Raw genomic sequence first — 20424 nt, 5'->3', positions numbered from 1 at the left:
TGTGTATGGAAAATAGTGTAAACAAAGATTTAAAGTTGGAAATCATAATAGTAAAGATGTTTTAGACTACATTCATTCTGATCTTGGAGGGCCTTCCCCTGTTGTGTCATATGGAGGTGCATTGTATTTTTTAACGTTCATTGATGATTACTCTCGTAGAGTTTGGGTCTATATGCTAAAAAGGAAAGCTGATGTATTAAATGTCTTTAAACAATTTAAAGTAATGGTAGAGAAAAAAACATGCAAATCTATTAAATGTCTAAGAACTGACAATGGTGGTGAGTTCACTTCTGTTGAATTTGAACAATACTGTAAGGATGAGGGCATAGTTAGACAGAAAACTGCTGTTTATACTCCTTAGCAAAATGGTGTTGCTGAGCGTATGAATCAGACTCTTATGGAAAGAGCCAGAAGCATGATCAGCAATGCTAACTTGCAAAAAGAGTTGTGGGAAGAAGCAGTATCTACTGCTTGTTATTTAGTTAACAGATCACCTTCAGTAGCAATTGATTGTAAAATTCCTGAAGAAGTTTGGACAGGTCAGTCTTGTGACTATTCTCATTTGAGGATATTTGGCTGTGATGCTTATTCTCTTATTCCGAAAAATCAACGTTCAAAATTAGATCCAAAGTCGAAATGTTATGTCTTTGTTGGGTATGACTATGCAGTGAAAGGATATAGGTTGTGGGATCCTACATTGCGGAAGATAGTCATTAGTAGAGATGTAACATTTGATGAATCCTCTTTGTTAAAATCAAATGTTGGAAGAATTGAACAGGAACAGGTATCGCCGAGTCAACGAGTTCAGTTGGAGGCTAGATTTTTCGGTGACAGTCGAAAGGAAGGAGAGACTTCTGGAGACAAAGGTGTTGAAGACACAAAGGAATCTGTTAAAGCTTCTGAACCAGTGCAAGTTTCTGAACCAGTTCAGCAACCAGTCGCTCTGAGAAGGTCTACAAGGGAAAGGAAAACTCCCAAAAGGTATGAAGATTCTGCTTCATCTGTTGCTTTGGTTACTGAAGATGGGGAACCTTCTTGTTATCAGGAAGCAGTAGATGATACAGATAGCAAGAAATGGAAAATGGCTATGGAAGAAGAAATGGACTCCTTAGCCAAGAACAATACCTGGGATCTTGTAGAGCTTCCTGAAGGGAGAAGTGTTGTTGGATGTAAATGGATCTTCAAGTTGAAACGGAAAGTTGATGGTAGTATTGAAAGGTATAAGGCGCGACTGGTAGCAAAAGGGTATTCTCAGGTTGAAGGTATAGACTTTCATGAGATTTTTTCTCCAGTTGTAAAACTTGTTTCTATACGTATTGTGTTGGCACTAACTGCGTTGCTTAATCTTGAGTTAGAACAGTTAGATGTTAAAACAACTTTTCTACATGGTGATTTGAACAAAGAGATATATATGGAACAACCAGAAGGTTTTGTACGAGGTCGCAGCAGAAGATTAGTTTGCAAGCTCAGGAAATCATTGTATGGTCTAAGGCAGTCTCCCGGACAATGGTACAAGAAGTTTGATTCCTTCATGGTGAGCCAGAACTCTATAAGAAGTGAGTATGATCATTGTGTGTACTTCAAAAGTTTCAATGGCATATTCATTATCTTAGCTTTGTATGTTGACGATATGCTTATTGCAAGCAAAAGCATGGAAGAGATCAACAGGTTAAAGGCTCAACTCTCTAGGACGTTTGATATGAAGGATCTTGGAGCAGCAAAACATATCTTGGGCATGGAGATACACAGAGACAGGAAAAATGGTAAGAATTGGTTGTCATAGCAGAAGTATGTGGAGAAGGTACTTGAAAAGTTCTCTATGAATAATGTGAAACCTGTTAATGTTCCTTTAGCTTCCCATTTTAAGCTTTCTTCAGTTTTGAGTCCTAGAGCTGATGAAGAAAAGCAGTATATGTCTCATGTACCATATGCAAACGTTGTAGGCAACTTAATGTATGCGATGGTATCTACAAGACCTGACATTTCACATGCAGTTGGAGTTGTCAGCAGGTTCATGCAAATCCAGGTAAAGAACATTGGCAAGCAGTGAAATGGGTGCTTCGATATCTAAGAGGCACAAGTGATCATTGCATCGTCTTTAATGGCAGTGAAGGATCAGTCTGCGGATATGTAGATGCTAACTATGCAAGTGATTTGGACAAAAGAAGATCTACTACAGGTTACGTCTTTACTCTTGCAGGTGGAGCAATTAGTTGGATGTCAAAGCTTCAAGACACGGTTGCATTGTCCACTACCGAAGCTGAATATATAGCTGCTTCAGATGCCAGTAAAGAAGCAATCTGGTTAAAGGGTCTGCTTGATGACATTGGAAGGACGCAAGAGAAAGTGAATGTACTTTGTGACAGTCAAAGTGCTATTCACTTGGCTACAAACCCTGCCTATCACAGCAGAACCAAGCACATTGATGTAAGGTATCATTTTCTGAGACATGTGATTGATGGAGGAAAAGTAGCTCTTAAAAAGGTACATACACGAGAAAATTGTGCAGACATATTCACAAAGCCAGTTACAGTAGAGAAGCTGCGGTGGTGTTTAGCTTCTCTTGGCTTGCAAGAAAGATGATGAATGGGAAAATTGTTGTCAAGGTGGAGTTTGTTAGTTTGACAACGAATTAGTAATTTTAGGTAAAATTAGTTATGTAACGATAGTTGGTGATATAAAATTATCGAATGCCCATGAAATGTAGTGCGGATAATCATTGTTGAATAACACATTCAGTTTCTAATTCAGTTTCTTATCTTGGTTATTCATCCTTGAGTTTCTTGTTTTCTTCATTATTTCACTTATTCTTCCTACAGTAAATAACTTAGAATAGAGTGTGTGAGATCAAATAAATTTAGTATGTAAAATTTTTGTGGTGATGTGGTTTGTTGATTTATGTGGAGACGCAAAATGATGACCAGGTGGAATCTCCATAGAGCCTGCAGATCTTCTGTCATTTGTTTAGCGAGTGATGTATACAACAGTGTGGGAGCAATTCAGATAAAAATTTGCTGCTGCTCAGAAATTTTGCAGACCGATCAGTCAATACCATGCATACAGAGTGGTGATTTTTCTCGTGATTCTTTGCAGCATATCGTTGTGGATCGTCTAATTTATTTCTCCGAGCCAAGGGTGGTGTGAAAGCAATTGGAATACCCGCCGAAGTTGCAAAGGTTTTGAATAAAAAAGAATGTTAATCCTGCTGAAGTTGACAGAGTATGAAGGTCATTTTTAAAAAAAATCCCTCTTCATGTGAACATCCTCTCGGGGAGTTTGACACTTCTAAGTTGGTGGCAATCCATGTATCCAAAAAACACATCCTATTTCTGTTTTGATTTTGTCTAATTTTACATCATTTCAAGTAGTGAGGGTCATCTATTTTGATTTTTTCTAATTTTACATCATTTCAAGTAGTGAGGGTCATTTCAAGGAGTGAGGGGCTCGATGCCAGTGCATTTCATTTCCACAGTCACACTGTCGTGGTGTTGGAAAGGGTTGGAACTTCAAATTTAAGGGTAATGGTGATAAAGGTTGATATTCTATTAGGGTTCAAATAATCAAGCTGTGGAAAGCTGTGGAATGGATCATTTAGATAGGTAACACGATAGCAGGTGTGCTGGTATACTAACTTGGAATGGACCACTTAGATTGGTAACACGGTAGCAGGTGTGCTGGCATACTAACTTGGGAAGGAAATGGAAATATGAGATTTCAGGTGAAATGGTTGATGAATGATTGAGACCTGGTTAACATCTCAGAGTCAAATTTAAAAAAAGATTGTTAAAGTGATTTAGGTAAACTTGACTTGGTCATGTTACTAATAGTTTTTTGGCTCCGGATTTATAAAAACCCACAATTCTATTTGTTCTATTTATTCATCTTCTATATGGCCAAAAGCCTCAACATTAAGTTTATAAAAACCATGGTTCTATCCCTAGTATTTATCTTCCATGTAACCTATTTTAAAGTAAAAAAACTCCATGTTAATTTCTCATACTGAATTTGTCATAATAACCATTGAAATACAAACAACGGTGTAAATACCACAACTCCTCCTAAGAAATGGTTCTTGATACTAACACATTCAACTCCTGACACATTCGACTCTAGACATGTGGTCACGGTTCCTTCTTTGCTACGATGATAATGATGATTATAATAATAGTAAGGAGAACATAGACAAAAACCTGATATGAGAGTCTTCCACGAACACTGTTTGAGGCATAGAATGCAACCCGGCCCCTACCTGCCATCAAGAGACCACGGGTACCTAACTGATCAATTGCGCAAGCAAACAAAGGGGAAACAAACATAATGTTATACAGTCTTTTGTCTTTGGAACAAATAATTCGGGGTTAAGCAACATGTACTCCGCAGCAAAATAATAAATATTGTATGGAGTGGGATATATATAATTGAATTTAAAATACTTTAAATACAAAATTATGTATCCCAACTTTTATTAATCTAATGTGAAGCACATATTGATTGTGAATTCCAAAGCCAAGCCCCTGGTTGAACAGGGCAAGGAACGGTTCTGGCCTTTGTCATTGAGAATGTGAATTCAGGGTCCAAGCCCCTGTTTGAAGAGGGGAGGAAGGGTTCTGGCATTTGTCAATAAGAATAAGAATACGAATACGAATTCAGGGTCCCAGCCTCGGTTTGAAGAGGGGAGGAAGGGTTCTTGCATTTGCCAATGAGAATATATGTGGGGAGAACGGGGCTCTTTGCCCTCGAAAATGTTGATGATGAAAAATGAAATAAAACCGCAGGCCTTTGTTTATTCCTGGAAGATGAGAATACATGTAGAGTGAACGGGGCTTTTGGCACTAAAAAAATGGTGATGGTGTAAATGAAATAAAACCGCCAGCATGTGCTTATTTCTGGATGTTGTAAGGGTTGTATCCCCAGATGAGTTTATTAATAAAGCTTGAACTTCGGTTGGTCGACTCATGGATTTCTTTTCTCAATGCGACAGAGGTTATTTATTTGTTTTGCTCCCATGAGCCTGTTGCACTTTGATTTGTGGCAAACAGGTCACATAGCCATGTCAAAGCATCTTTTCATTATTAATCAAAATAAAAATCTACTCACCCATTTTGTTCATAAAAATCGTTGCCAGTGGTGGTTTCATTATCCACAAAAATTTAATATAATTCCCTCTTATTGAGCCCCTCTTTTCACAGGACTTTGAAAGATCTTCGCCCACTAGCGATGAGGTTTTCTTTTTTGTGTTTCCACTGGTATAAGATGACGTACGGGCCATATAAGTTCCATCCAGGATCCGTTTCAATACCATCTCAGAGATCCGTTTCAATGGACGTAACCAACCATCTCAGAGAACATTCATAGCCTCAGATAAACCCATTTTTCTTCGGCTGACCCCTTTTTAAAATTAAAAAGTCCAGTAACTTCCATTCACTTACCCCGCCAAGGCCAGTCCATGTCTCCGGTAGAATACCGCTGCTACCAAGGAGATCATTATAAAGCATTCCCTGAGGCGTCTCAGTGAGCAGAGCCATATCACATAACGATATCCAATTTGCATTTTTTTCAAATGATGCCCGCCGAGATCATCTAGACATACCAGTTATGTATATAGGGATGATTTTGTAACTACCAAAAATCTCATCTGCAGCATTGCTTTTTAGCTCTGTCCATTGAAACTAAAATCCAACTACGTCTGTGATGTGATATGGTCGGGGTACCATTTTCTGTTGCTGAGAAGCATCCTGATCCTCTTCATCATCTTGTCCATTCCATAGGAAATGGGCATGTGATCCGAGAACATTGCTGCGAAATAGAACCAATTAGTCAGATAACATCAACCTAAATTGTTTCATATATGAAAATCTATATGAATCTAGCACACTTTTATAACCATTTGAGATATCGGGCTTCCTCCCTTGTACATGAGATGGGATAAAATTTATAAGTTTTAGAAGCATCAAACTGACAATCCACCAAATCCTCAGATATGCATCTCTAATCTTAATACGATAGAACGTAAATAAAGCAATGCATGTAACAAGCGAATGATATTTAAAAGGACTGATAAACAGGAGTCAAGAGAATTGGATACAACAATAGAAAGAGTAAAGATACTAACCAGTCATCTGGAGCAGCTTCAACAGCTTGAACAAAATAGGATTTGGCACGAGGTGCATCTTTGTGAACATCCTATATCATATTGGCATAAAGAGAGAGGATATCTCCATCACTGGGACTGGCTAGGATGACCTAAATATACATAAAACCAATAATATTGAGAATTTTTATATAAGAATAAATAATCTGTAAATAGTGTCTTTGATATATGAGATCGGTAGATGATATACTGTCAAGAGGGATGCAATATACAGGCCTAAAAGAGGTAGTACGGAGCTCCTAATGAACTTGATATATTACAATTCAGTGTGAGTACTGAGAAAAAACCTTCACTACTATTCATAGTTATTACTGATTAATAAGGTGAAAAACTATGTAGCAGCCCAAGGGTATTAAACTAAAACAAAGCTCATAGTCCTCAGTACTCACCTCCTGCAGGTGTTAGTCCAGACCATACATAACACACAGTGGATTTATACTCAGAGACTTAGACGGCAATAGCAGAGAATAATTCACAAAGACAGACAAATGGAGAAACAACAAGATTACTTAGTTAGAAACAACGGAATAGATAAAATAATCACTGGAGAACAGAAATCACTTTGCATTATATAACAGGCTTGGGCCTTGGCTTGCTTTCCTTGGCCAAAGAAATTACAAATTTATAGAGGCAGAAGAAGGATCTAGAATCATGTGTGTGATTTAGATGGAGATCTGGAATGATCTAGAAACCACTAGCGGTGTAGGAGGATCTAGAATCCTGCATGTGATTCTAGAAACTACTACCAATGTAGAAGGATCTAGAATCCTGCATGAATTTGGCTTCACACTTAACATTCTCCCACTTGAAGCCAAATAAGAGTGATTAAGTCACACCGAGTCCTACCATGCCTCTACATAACTCATGTTTATTTCGTGGTAGAATCTTAGTGAGCATATCAGCAGGGTTCTTATCTGTACTGATCTTTTCTAAGGATAACTGTTCTTCCTCCAACACATGCCGGATCCAATGGTACCTTAAGTCAATGTGCTTGGTTTTTGAATGAAATGCTGGGTTTTTCGCCAAGTGAATGGCTCTCTGACTATCACAATATAACACATACTTGTCCTGCTTTATTCCTATTTCTCCTAGGAATCGTTGCATCCACAACATCTCTTTACAAGCTTCTGTTGCATCTATGTACTCTGCTTCTGTTGTAGAGAGGGCTACTATTCTTTGTAGCCTTGACACCCAAGATACTGTTGCACCTGCAAATGTATACAAATAACATGCAGTGGACTTTCTGGTATCCATATCTCCAGCGATATGTGCATCTGTAAATCCTTCAAGCACAATCTCATCATGACCAAAACATAAACAATAATGACTAGTACCCTTGAGATACCTTAAAATCCATTTTACTGCTTGCCAATGTTGTTTTCCTGGATTGGTAAGGAACCTACTCACTACTCCCACTGAATATGCAATGTCTGGTTGTGTGCATACCATGGCATACATTAAACTGCCAACTGCTGAAGCATAAGGAATTCTGCTCATCTCTTCTTTCTCTTTGTCATTACTAGGACATAATTCAGTACTCAGCTTGAAGTGGGCTGCAAGTGGTGTACCAACTAGCTTGGCATCCTTCATATTAAACCTGTCAAGCACCTTCTTGATATATTTTTCCTGTGACAGCTACAACCTTTTGTTTTTCCTGTCACGCATAATCCGCATGCCCAATATCTATTATGCTGGTCCCAAATCCTTCATTGCAAATTTGCTACCCAAATCTTTCTTCAACCTATTGATCTTATTCTTATCATGCCCAACAATCAACATGTCATCCACATATAATAATAATATGATATACTTTCCTTGATCATACCTCTTGAGATAGACACAATGGTGAGCTTCCAACCTCTGAAAACCATGTTCCAACATGAATGAATCAAATTTCTTGTACCATTATTGAGGTGCCTGTTTCAACCCATCAACCTACAAACAAGGCCTTCTTTGCCTTTTTCTATGAAGCCTTCTGGTTGCTCCATATAAATTTCTTCCTCCAATTCACCATGAAGGAATGCAGTTTTTACATCTAACTGTTCACATTCTAGGTCCAAAGCAGCAACTAGACCAAGAATGACTCTAATGGATGACATTTTAACAATAGGTGAGAAAATTTCAGCAAAGTCAATACCTTCTTTTTGGGCAAAACCTTTCACCACCAATCTTGTTTTATACCTCTCCTTTTCGTCACCTTCATGCTTAATCCTGTACACCCATTTGTTTTGTAGAGCCTTTCTACCTTTTGGGAGGTTTACCAACTCCCAAGTTTTATTTTCCTGCAAAGAGTTCATTTCTTCTTCCATTGCTTTCTTCCATTCTTTACTGTGCTCGACTTTACAAGCTTCTTGAAAACAATTAGGTTCACCTTCATCAGTCAACAAAATATAGTTTGAAGGAGGATACCTTTGTGAAGGCTTATGAGGCCTAGAAGATCTGCGAACCAACTGTGGTGGTGCATTGTCAGGTTGAATCTCCAGTAAAGATTCCTGCAAGGTTCCTTCTTCTTGTTGTTCATTATTTTCCACTTGTTGTTCTTCATGCTCCTGAATTTGCTGTTCATTTTCTTGTATTGGTGGTATGTTTTCCTGGTGCTCTTCAAACCTGTCAATAACCTTCTTGACCTCCAACTCGCCTACAGTCCTTTTGAACATTTCTGACTCATTAAATAACACATCCCTGCTTCTAATAATTTTATGTTTGACTGGATCCCATAGACGATAACCAAGATTTTCATCTGCATATCCCAAAAAAATGCATTTCATAGATTTATGCTCTAGCTTAGTTCTATTTTATTTGGGAATATGTACGAATTCTTCACATCCAAAGATGTTTGAGTGAGAATAATTCAAATTCTTACCAGTCCAAACTTCTTTAGGGATACCGCAATCCAAGGTTGTAGTTGGAGATCTATTTATGAGGTAGCAGGCGGTCCTGACTGCTTTAGCCCAAAAATTCTTCTCCAAACCGGAATTGGACAACATACTTTGTACCTTTTCCATAATGATGTGATTCATCCTTTCTACGACACCATTTTGTTGAGGAGTACCAGGCACAGTCTTCTCATGCTTTATGCCAAACCTGTTACAATATTCCTTAAATGCATTTGAACAATATTCTCCACCATTATCTGTCCTTAAACACTTCAGCAATTTGTTAGTTTCTCTTTCAACAACAACATGGAATTTTTGAAATATTCCAAACACTTCACTTTTATTTTTCATAGGATATGCCCAAACTTTCTTGGATGCATCATCTATAAATGTTACAAAATATGATGCTCCTCCTAATGATTTGATGTTAATAGGCCCAAACACATCCGAGTGTACCAATTCTAACACATTTTTCCTTCTGTAATGGCCACCTCTAAGGAATGAGACCCTTCTTTGTCTACCATATATACAATGCTCACAAAGATCAAGACTATAGGATTTCAAACCTAGCAATAAATTTTTACCAATAAGGATTTTTAAGCCCTTCTCGCTCATGTGACCCAAACGCTTATGCCATAGATCTGGTGAATTTCATTCTTTTGTGACAGCAGCCAAATCTGATTTTCTTATCAGTGTCTTCAATGTGTTAATGTTCCTGTCTTGGGTCCTTTGGCTACGACCAATGCACCTTTGCTAATTTTCTAGCCTCCTTTACCAAAGCTTGTCGAAAAGCCTTCATCATCCAGTCGTCCCATAGAGATTAAACTCATGCACATTTCTGGTACATGCCTGACCTGTTTCAACAATATATCTTGTCCATCTTTCATATTGATCTGAACATCTCCCACTCCAATAATATTGCAAAAATGATTATTCCCCAAATGCACTCTACCATAATCATCGGGATTATATGAAACAAAACTATCTTTACATGGGGTTACATGGTGAGATGCCCTAGAGTCAAGGATCCAATCAAAGCCACTGCTAAATGTATATACACATGCATCCTCTACTGAAACAGTAAACAACACATCACTATCTATGTCTATAGCAGTAGTCTCACCTTCATTTGTGCTGGATGACTTGTGATTTGTACTAGACGGTCTCTGATCCTTTTGTCCTTTCTTCCAGAATCGACATTCTTTCTTCATGTGCCTGGGTTTGCCACAATGAAAGCAGATGATCCTTCCTCTCCTTGATTTTGATTGGCCTCTCGATCTTGATCGCCCTTGCCAGCCTTGATCCATTCTCCTACCACGATCAGCTAGAGCTAGAGCCTCTCCTCCCTGGTTTTCCGCAATTGACTTGCGTCGCAGCTCCTCATTCATTAAACTGCTGCTGACATCATCAAACTTCAGGGTCCCTATAGTTGTTGAAGTGCTCATAGCTACAATTAAATTTTCCCAGTTGTCTGGCATAGAACACATTAGCAAAATAGCTCTAATTTCATCATCTAAAATGATTTTAACAAAGGCAAACTGATTAGTAATAATATTAAATGCATTCAAGTGCTCAACAATTGAAGCACCCTCCTTCATTTTGAGATTATAAAGCTTCTTCATCAAGAACACTTTGTTTGATGTCGTGTTCTTCTCATATAGATCATGGAGCTTCTTCCATAATCCTTCAGCTGTCTTTTCTCCAGACACATTGAAATAAACATTCTTTGCTAAATATTAACGGATTGTTGTAATCGCCTTTTTATCTAGCTTATTCCACTCTTCATTTGTCATCGATGAGGGTTTCTTTGTTGTGCCCTCAATTGGTAAACACTGATCCTTTAAAATCAGTATATCCTCCATCAATCATTTCCATAGGGCAAAATTAGCCCTGCTCAACTTCTCCATATCTGTAACTGTTGTCTCCATTTTCAATCAAATTCACGCCTCAAAACACAAAAACTCCACTTAAAAATAAAACTTTAATTATTACTCTTTAAAATTTAGTAATAATGACCTTCCTCCTTTTAAAATACCCTTTTCAAAGTTCCTGCTCCTTTTAAAATATACTTTTCAAAATTCCAACATATAATTATATATGTTTCATAATAAATATAAAAACACATAATGTTTTAACCTTTTCACATTTCACACATACATATGTTGGTTTGAGAAAAAAACTTGACGTATACGTGCAAGCTTGATGTAAAAAAAAAACTTACGAACACCACGTTTCAACTCCAAACTCCACGGATCTCAACGTTTCAGACTCCAGCAACATGTTTCAACATAGATCCACGACCTTGTTTTTCTTGCAGCAACTGCCTTTTAGTTCCAGCGTTCCTCAACTATTTCCTGGACAAATCCTTCAACAGCTCCAGGGGTAACAACCAACGTTTTCACGAACACTGCCAGAGCAAGGTGATGGCACTAAGAGGCTTGCACGGTGGATATTCGAACCTAGCTCCGATACAAATAAATAATTTGTAAATAGTGTCTTTGATATATGAGATCGGTAGATGATACACTGTCAAGAGGGATGCAATATACGGGCCTAAAAGAGGCAGTACGGAGCTCCTAATGAACTTGATATATTACAATTTAGTGCGAGTACCGAGAGAAAACCTTCACTACTATTCATAGTTATCACTGATTAGTAAGGTGAAAAACTATGTAACAGCAGCCCAAGGGGATTAAATTAAAACAAAGCTCAGCTTCCTCAGTACTCACCTCCTGCAGGAACCTCCCATAATTTGTAATAAAAGTGGGTTTCCAGGATCTGCCTGCAGCATTTTCATGTAGTACACATCAATGTTATTGGAATCTGATCCAAAGCCATTTCTCTCCCTCCATACCCTGTCCCACCAGAGAACCCACCTCCACCTTCACCCCCAAATCCTCCATTAACAGGATTCGTCTCAGTTTTAGATCCAACAACAGCCCTATCGCACACCAAAGCTACTCCACTACCTTCACATATCCTCCTTCCAGAGACATATCGTCCCTCCCCTACATGGATTCCAATGGCTGCCGTGATTTTTTCTGGAGACTCTTCATGTGGGTCTCTAGCGCTCTGAACCCAATTGAAATTTCGGTATCAGAATCCTCAAGTTCCTTTTCCAGCGCTTCGTCCCATAAATCACTACTCGAAAATTTTTCTATAGAGAACTTTATACAAAGCTCCAAAGAACCGGAGCCCATCCTTAACCCCTGCTTGGGCTGCCATTAGACAATAAGAGATTATGTAAATCAGCTTCAGAGAGGGTCCTTCCGAAGCTGGGCTATAAATCATGATGAACCCACTTGCCATCATTATTGCCAACAACAAGAAATTGGGGAAATCGAACAGATCCACGCGAATTCAATTCTGATTTTGGTTGAATCCCAATGAGAGAATTGAGTGCAGGAGTAGATGAACTACGCAGTAGCATCGTGAAATGAGCAATTAAGACCAGATTTCTGCCGAGGATTCAGGAGCTGGGCAGCCGAGAGTTTGAATACGCAAGGCTCCACGAGTGCTCGTGCTATATCCTAGGACGGGTTAAAAACATCTTAACCGTGGTTAACGTTGAGCCCTCGACTCCTCCAGGCAGCGAGTTGAGGGTTAGGGCAGGAGAGCATCTGGCACATCGAGGAAGTACGCACGCGGAGGGTGCAGAGAAGGTTGTGGCTCGTGAGTAGTCAAACACACTGGCTCCCGTCGTGCACACGGAGGGTGCAGAGAACATTTCGGCTCGTGAGTAGTCAAACACACTGGCTCCCATCGTGCAGTTGATTTTTAAATAGTGTCGGGTCTAATGGTAAAAAAAAAACGATTTTCCCCGAAAATTCAGTTTTCAAGCTCCCCGAGCAAAATTATTTTTGGCTATTAAGAGTGAATGTAGGCCTTTTCGTTATTAAGAGTGAATGTAGGGTTTTTCGTTATTAAGAGTGGATGCAGACTGACTCATCATTGACAGCAATTATTTTTAGCTACTAAAAATGAATGACTCATCACTAAGGGCAATTATTTTTAGCTACTAAGAGTGAATGCAGGCTGACTTATCACTTTTAATCAAGGAAAACCACACCATTTAGAATAATGTTGGTGGTTTGTTTACTGCGTATCAAAATTTATCTCAATAAAAAATATTTTTCAAACTTTTGCAATTGTAAATATTAAAATAAGATTTAAAAAAATCAAAATGATGGTCCCCCTAATTCATGATTTTCTAAAGCTTAATACGGAGTCATGAAAATCTCATAATAATCCACATAAAATTATTATAATTAATTTTTGAAAATATTTTAATTAAAATAAAGAGGAAAAAATTATTATCAAGTTGTTTATATTTTTATTTATCTACAAAAAATATTTTCATTTATCTACAAAAAAATATATCTACCAAAGAAATGATGAATTGAATTTAACCAAAATTGATGTGTAGAACCTTAGATTTCCATGTATTGCTATGTTACCCCATAACCCTTAACCCTAGTATCAACTTGAAGAAGTTCCTTCAAGTTTTAGTTGGCCTTGTCCATAACCCTTTATGTGATCATAGAAACCTTGCACTTCAACGCAAACTTTACCTATTTTCTTGTTGGTTTGTATTTCCTTATTTGGGATTTAGGTGTTTTATTTATCATGAACTTGATTGTATGTGGTATTCTTTATGAATGACAACATATTATTGAAGAATTATACCTATTTTCTTGTTGGTTCGTATTTCCTTATTTGGGATTTAGGTGTTTTTATTTATCATGAACTTGATTTTATGTGGTATTCTTTATGAATGACAACATATTATTGAAGAATTATATAATATATATATGCCATTGGAAACATGGTAGAATAAGATGTACCATAATATGTGTACACCTCTTTCAAAGTCTACCAAAATGGTGTCTGCAAGTATTTCTACTTGGTCATGCTACCACACATGCACATAGTGATAAATATACCAACCGAACACTACTATGGAGAAATTGAATTTCACACGTTGTAACAATCATCTATAAAAACAATGTATTCTCTTCTACATTAGTATATTACTATGAGAGATGTGCATCTCATAAGATTTTCATTCCCTCAAGTTAAGAGTAACCCCCCTCTAATATTATACTAGAAAATTAGAAAAGAAAAATAGCACAACAAAATATATAATTGTAGTGATTGATTTCCATATTTACTTAACAATAATCAATACAATAATAAACTTATGTGACTAAATATTCAGACAATAGATAAGTATGAGTTAATTATTCTAATATAGAAGAAGTCATAAGAGTAACAATAAATTGGTCCAAGCAAGAAACAATGTGCCATATGTGTTGTTCTTAAATAAGAAAAATTATAAACATGATTAGAACATTATTATTGGATAGAATGAGTTGATCTCCTTTTATCTTAATGGCAAAGTAGTCATGATAACATTACAACATAACTACTTTATTTGTGTTATCTATCATTTTATTTTTTGCTTATACAAATGCTACTTTATTGTATCAAATACCCTCATCATCTTAAGGGTTATAGTACAATTTAATAAAATCATCTAAGTCATTCTTTAGACTCACTTCTTTTTGACAAATAATCTATCATGTTGCTTCATAACCTTCATAAATGTATAGTGCTCAAACAAAATTATTGACTTCATTAATTCCACCTCTTTGATCTTCCAAGTTATGAATGCCTAAATTTAAATTATTGAATGACAATCCACATGTATGTCTCATTACCTCATTATTGAGTGATAATTCTAAAGATCCACAAACTCTCAAATTACTAAGAATCCATATCTAGTATCACCTAAACTTGATTCATTCCTTATCTATTAAGGGTGGGCCCCTTAACTCATGAAATTGTCATTTGCTTTATTATTTTGTATGACAATGAAGTAAAATTATTATTTGTTTTATTGTTTTGTATGCCAATCAAGTACAAGAGTAAAAACTTCTCTACTAGTTTCAAATATCCTTATAGAAATGTCACATCTACTGAATCACCAAGCAAATATTTTTTATTTAAAAAATATATATATATATATATATATATATATATATATATATATATATATATATCCATTTTCTTCTATATCCTCTTCTTAATGAATGTTGATAATGATATAATATAGTAAGATTTTTGTTCCATAACGTTTTAACCATAGTGTATTAAATGAATGTCTTATTTTTAATCTCATATTTTTACTTAACGATAACTCAAACCAATTTTTAAATTTAAACACACATACACACAAAAATCACAAACCCTATATTCCCATATTAAAACCTTAAGCAATCTGCATTTAATAGAACATGCATAAGTGAAAGCATAAGTGAAAAACCTTAGAGAAACGATTTTAATTCAAAAATATACAAAGCTAATATAAGCACGCCAAAAACAATATGCTAAGTGAAAAAACTTAATACACAATACATTATACTAATTCTAGACATTAAAAAATATACAAAGCTAAGGCATAAGTGAAAAAACTTAATAAAAAATACATTATACCTAATTCAGCATTTTTAATTGAAAATATAACAAGCTAATATGAATACACCAAAACAATTTGCCCTTATTCCAAAGACACATAAGTAAAAAAAACTTTAATAAAAAATACATTATACCTAATTGTGTACAAATGTTTTTTATTAAAAAATACACAAAGGTAATATAAACCCACCAAAAACCATACCAAGAATCAAGATATCTACCTTGAAGACAACATAAACCATACCAACATATCTACCGTCAATTATTATATAGAGGATAAAAGAAAACAAATACCATAAAACCATACCAACATATCTACCATCAACTATTACAAAGAATGTAAAAAAACAAATACCATAAAACCATACCAACATATCTACCTTGAACACAATATAAACCATACCAAGATATCTACCACCTACAACTACAATAAAGAGTGTCAAAGTACAGCGAAGAGTGTCAAAGAAACAAATACCATAAGGCTAATCCAAACCAGAAACCCAACCAAGGGATCTACGTCCAACCGCCACAAAAAGTGTGAAAGTAATCAAGACAAGATTGCAAATTTCAACGTAACTAGAGTGAGTGCTTCAATACAAAATGGCAACAAACGGGGAATATACCTTCAGCTGCTACAAGATATGTCGAGGAAAGAAAACACAAAATGCAAATCTCTGCCAACTACTACGTCTATGTGAACAGATTCCAAATGTCGAGCAACCAATATTTCCAACCCTATAGATAAATTAATACGTGCTTTTAAAGCACAGGTTCAGGCCATCTCTCTATCGATGCATTCCCTGGTTGCATGAGATACCATACACATTCAATGCACAGCCCAGGCCATACATCCATGGATTATAAGCATCTCAGGGTTCGCGTACACACTCAAATCACATTCAATGCAGAAATTTTAGTAGATCTTGAAGGCCGCCACATTTTCATAGCAATTTACTCTTGCTCACCTCCTCGATTTACTCCAATCTACCTTATTTGCGCTCAATCCTCTTGATCTATGTTTGAAATACTCTTATCGGTCTGTGCTTGAAATTCTCTAGCTTCATGGTTCGAACTTCATTGGCAGCAGCGAAAAATTACAAATTACAACAAAAACTATAACAAAGACACAGGCAGAAACACCAGCAAAACGTGAGACAAAGCTCACACAACTTCATTGAAAAAAATTTGCTCAATTACATCACACTTATATAGGAAACTCACAACTAATTCTGGCAACCAATTCCTAACCACTCACAACTAATTTTGTTCAACCAATTCACAACTAATTCTATTTCTGCATTATTCTCACATCCTCCCTTAATGGAGAAATGGATTTTCTACAATACCTAACTGACTTCTAAAAACTTCAAATTTGATTTTACCAAGGGGCTTAGTAAATATATCAGCCACATTATCCTTGGTGTTACAAAATATCAATCCAATTTCATTTGACTCAATTTTCTCACGTACAAAGTGGTACTGTAACTCAACGTGTTTTGTTCTAGCATGGTAAACTGGATTATGTGCTAATTTGATAACACTCTGATTATCACAATTGATACATGTTGCACCACTTTGCGCTTCTTCAAGATCTGCAAGAATTCTCCGCAACCAAATAGCTTCACAGGTGGCATTAGTCAAAGCTTTGTACTCTGATTCTGTTGATGATAAAGAAACAGTTGGCTGTTTCTTACTACTCCAAGATACGACCCCTGATCCAATATGAAATGCATAGCCAGAGGTAGATCGTCTGTCATCTGGATTTCCTGCCCAATCTGAATCAGAAAAACCTGTCAGTGCAACATCAGATTCATCAGTATACATAATACCAAGATTCATTGTTCCCTTTAAGTATCGGAGAACTTTCTTTGCAGCATTCCAGTGATTGCCTGAAGGCTTAGCCATGAATTGACTAAGGATACTGACTGAGTATGCAATGTCTGGTCTGGTAGTGGTGAGATAGTTCAAACTTCCCACTAACTGACGATATAATGTTCCATCTGCCTCTTTCGATCCATCTTCTTTGTACAACTTTGCATTCTGTTCTAAGGGAGTTGACATAGCTTTGCAATCTGTCATATTGAACTTTTTAAGAATCTCCTTTGTATATTTGCTTTGAGTGATCAAAGTTTTACCATATTCTCTCCATACCTCAATTCCTAAACAGTAATGCATTTCACCCAAATCTTTCATTTCAAATTCCTGTGACAACTGAACTTTAATTTCTTCAATTAACTTGTGAGCACTGCCTGTTATAATGAGATCATCCACATACAAAGATATTAAAGCAACATTTCCTTTTTCATCTTTCTTAACATACAAGTTAGGATCATTTTTGCTTTTTACAAATCCATTCTGAAGAAAGAAGGTATCAATCTTTACATACCATGATCTTGGTGCCTGTTTCAAACCATACAATGCCTTTCTTAACCTGCAAACCAGATGCTCCTGTCCCTGTTTGACAAACCCTTCAGGTTGAACCAAATAAACTTCTTCCTTTAAATCACCATTTAGAAAAGCAGATTTGACATCCAATTGATGTATATTCCAATTATGTTTTGTGGCTAAGGCAATCAGTAATCTAATTGTATTCAACTTAGCTACTGGTGCAAAAGTGTCTTCATAATCAATTCCCTCCTTTTGAGCATATCCTTTTGCTACTAATCTTGCCTTAAATTTATCAAGGGTACCATCTGCGTTAAATTTCGATTTGTACAACCATTTGCTTCCAATTGGAACTTTATTTTCAGGAAGTTCCACTAATTCCCATGTTTGATTTTTCATAAGAGAAGCATACTCATCATTCATAGCATTAATCCATGGTTCATGTTGTTTAGCCTGTTCATAATCAATTGGTTCTTCAACATTCATTATATTAGTCATTAAGGCATAGTCTCTATACCTTGCAGGAAGCTGAGTCTGTCGGGACGACCTTCTTGGTGCTTCAATACCTGTGGGTGTTCCATCCATGATTCGTCGGCTTTGAGGTGAATCACCCCCTTGTGATGACTCACTGCTGCTAGTTGTGCTCGTACTGCTGCTATCATCCTGATCCTGTACCTGTACCTGGACCGGTTCCTGTTCCTGCTTAATCAAAGTATCAAGCTTGATATGTGCATCATTAGATATATGCCATGTATCATTCTTTGTATTACTTTTATCAGTCTGCTCATGAAACAATACATCACGACTTGCAAATAGTTTATGGGAACTTGGATCAAACAATTTATAGGCTTTCTGATCCGTACAATATCCAATGAAAACACACTTGATGGACTTGGCATCAAGTTTTCTTCTGTTAGCCTTAGGAATATGAGCAAAAGCAGTACATCCAAAGACTTTGAAATGACTCACATCAGGTTTATAACCATGAAGAGCCTCAAAAGGAGTTTGAAAAACTAATTGCTTAGTGGGACATCGATTCTTCAGATAAACAGCAGTGTTAATGGCTTCTGCCCAGAAACCATTAGAGATGTTCTTACCTTGCAACATACTACGAGCAGATTCCACCAAGGTTCTATTCCATCGCTCAGCAACCCCATTTTGCTGAGGGGTATGTGGCACTGTGAACTGTTGTTGAATTCCATTAGATTTACAATATGTGTTAAATGCTTTTGATTTATATTCACCCCCTTGATCAGATCTGAGTATTTTAATGCACTTTCCTGTTTGTTTTTCAACCATATTTCGAAACTCTTTAAAATACTCAAATATGTCACTTTTCCTTCTAATGAAATAGACCCAGGTATACCTAGATCTATCATCAATAAAAATAACAAAGTATGAAGCACCACCAAGAGACCTAGTTTGCATAGGGCCACATACATCAGTGTGAATTAATTCAAGTATATCATATTTTCGTTTCTCAGTATGAACAGGAAACTCTTCTCTATGCTGCTTACCAAGTGCACAAGCTTCACATGGTAAATGTTCACACGTTATAACAGGAAGACCTCCAACCATTGATTTCCTTTGTAACAACGATAAATCATTGTAATTTAAGTGCCCATACCTGTGATGCCATAATTCTGCTGTCGATGTCTCGTTGGATGTCAATGCAACATGGCGCTTCACTGTCACATCCAATCTGTATAATCCTCCAACCCTGGTACCTGTAGAAACAACCCTGTAGAGGTCCTGAACATCTTTTACTATACACCCCAATTTACCAAATTCTACTTTTAAATGATTATCAGTGATAGTGGAAACAGATAGCAAATTCTTTTTGAGAGCAGGTACATACATCACATTATGAATCTGTCGCATTTGTCCATTAGGTAAGTACACATTTATGATGCCATAGCCTTGAACTCTAAGTGACCTGTCATCTCCTAGGTAAATGTGTGTACCATCAGATTTCTCATAATATTTATCATACCATTCTTTATTACAAGTCATGTGTGCCGATGCACCAGAATCTATAAACCAAGCATTCTCATCTTCAGTTTCAGCAGACAATGCAGCATCAGAAAGAAATAACTTAAGATTTTTAAATCCATCATTCACTGAGGTGTCTCTGTTTATGTAATTTCCATTATGCCTGCTATGTCTTTGATTTGATTCATTATTCTTTCTCCTATAGCAATCTTTAGCCAGATGTCCAGGTTTTCCACAATAATCACATTCAATGTTCCTTTTAACATAAGAATCAGGAGGTGTCATACCTTTTTGCTTTGCTTGAAAACGGCCTCTGTTCCTGTCCCATGGTCTCCCTCGGAATGGTCTTTTGCCTCTTGCAGTCAAAGCCAAATCAGAACCATTTGACTCCAGTTCAAAAGTTTTCATGCGCTCTTCTTCTTGAAGAAGAATTCCAGCCAATTCTTCAAATGTAGGAGGTGTCGGTCTAGCTGAGAGAGCTGAAATAAAGACTTTATAGTCTGGGACTAACCCCTTTAAAGCAACAGTTACCAAGTCTGTACT

Source organism: Pinus tabuliformis, chromosome J (genome assembly GCF_031772625.1).
Source record: "Pinus tabuliformis cultivar Carrire ecotype Pingquan chromosome J, CPIR1, whole genome shotgun sequence".
In the NCBI taxonomy this organism is placed as follows: domain Eukaryota; kingdom Viridiplantae; phylum Streptophyta; class Pinopsida; order Pinales; family Pinaceae; genus Pinus; species Pinus tabuliformis.
The sequence above is the reverse complement of the archived record's forward strand: the minus strand, read 5'-3'. Positions refer to the sequence as shown.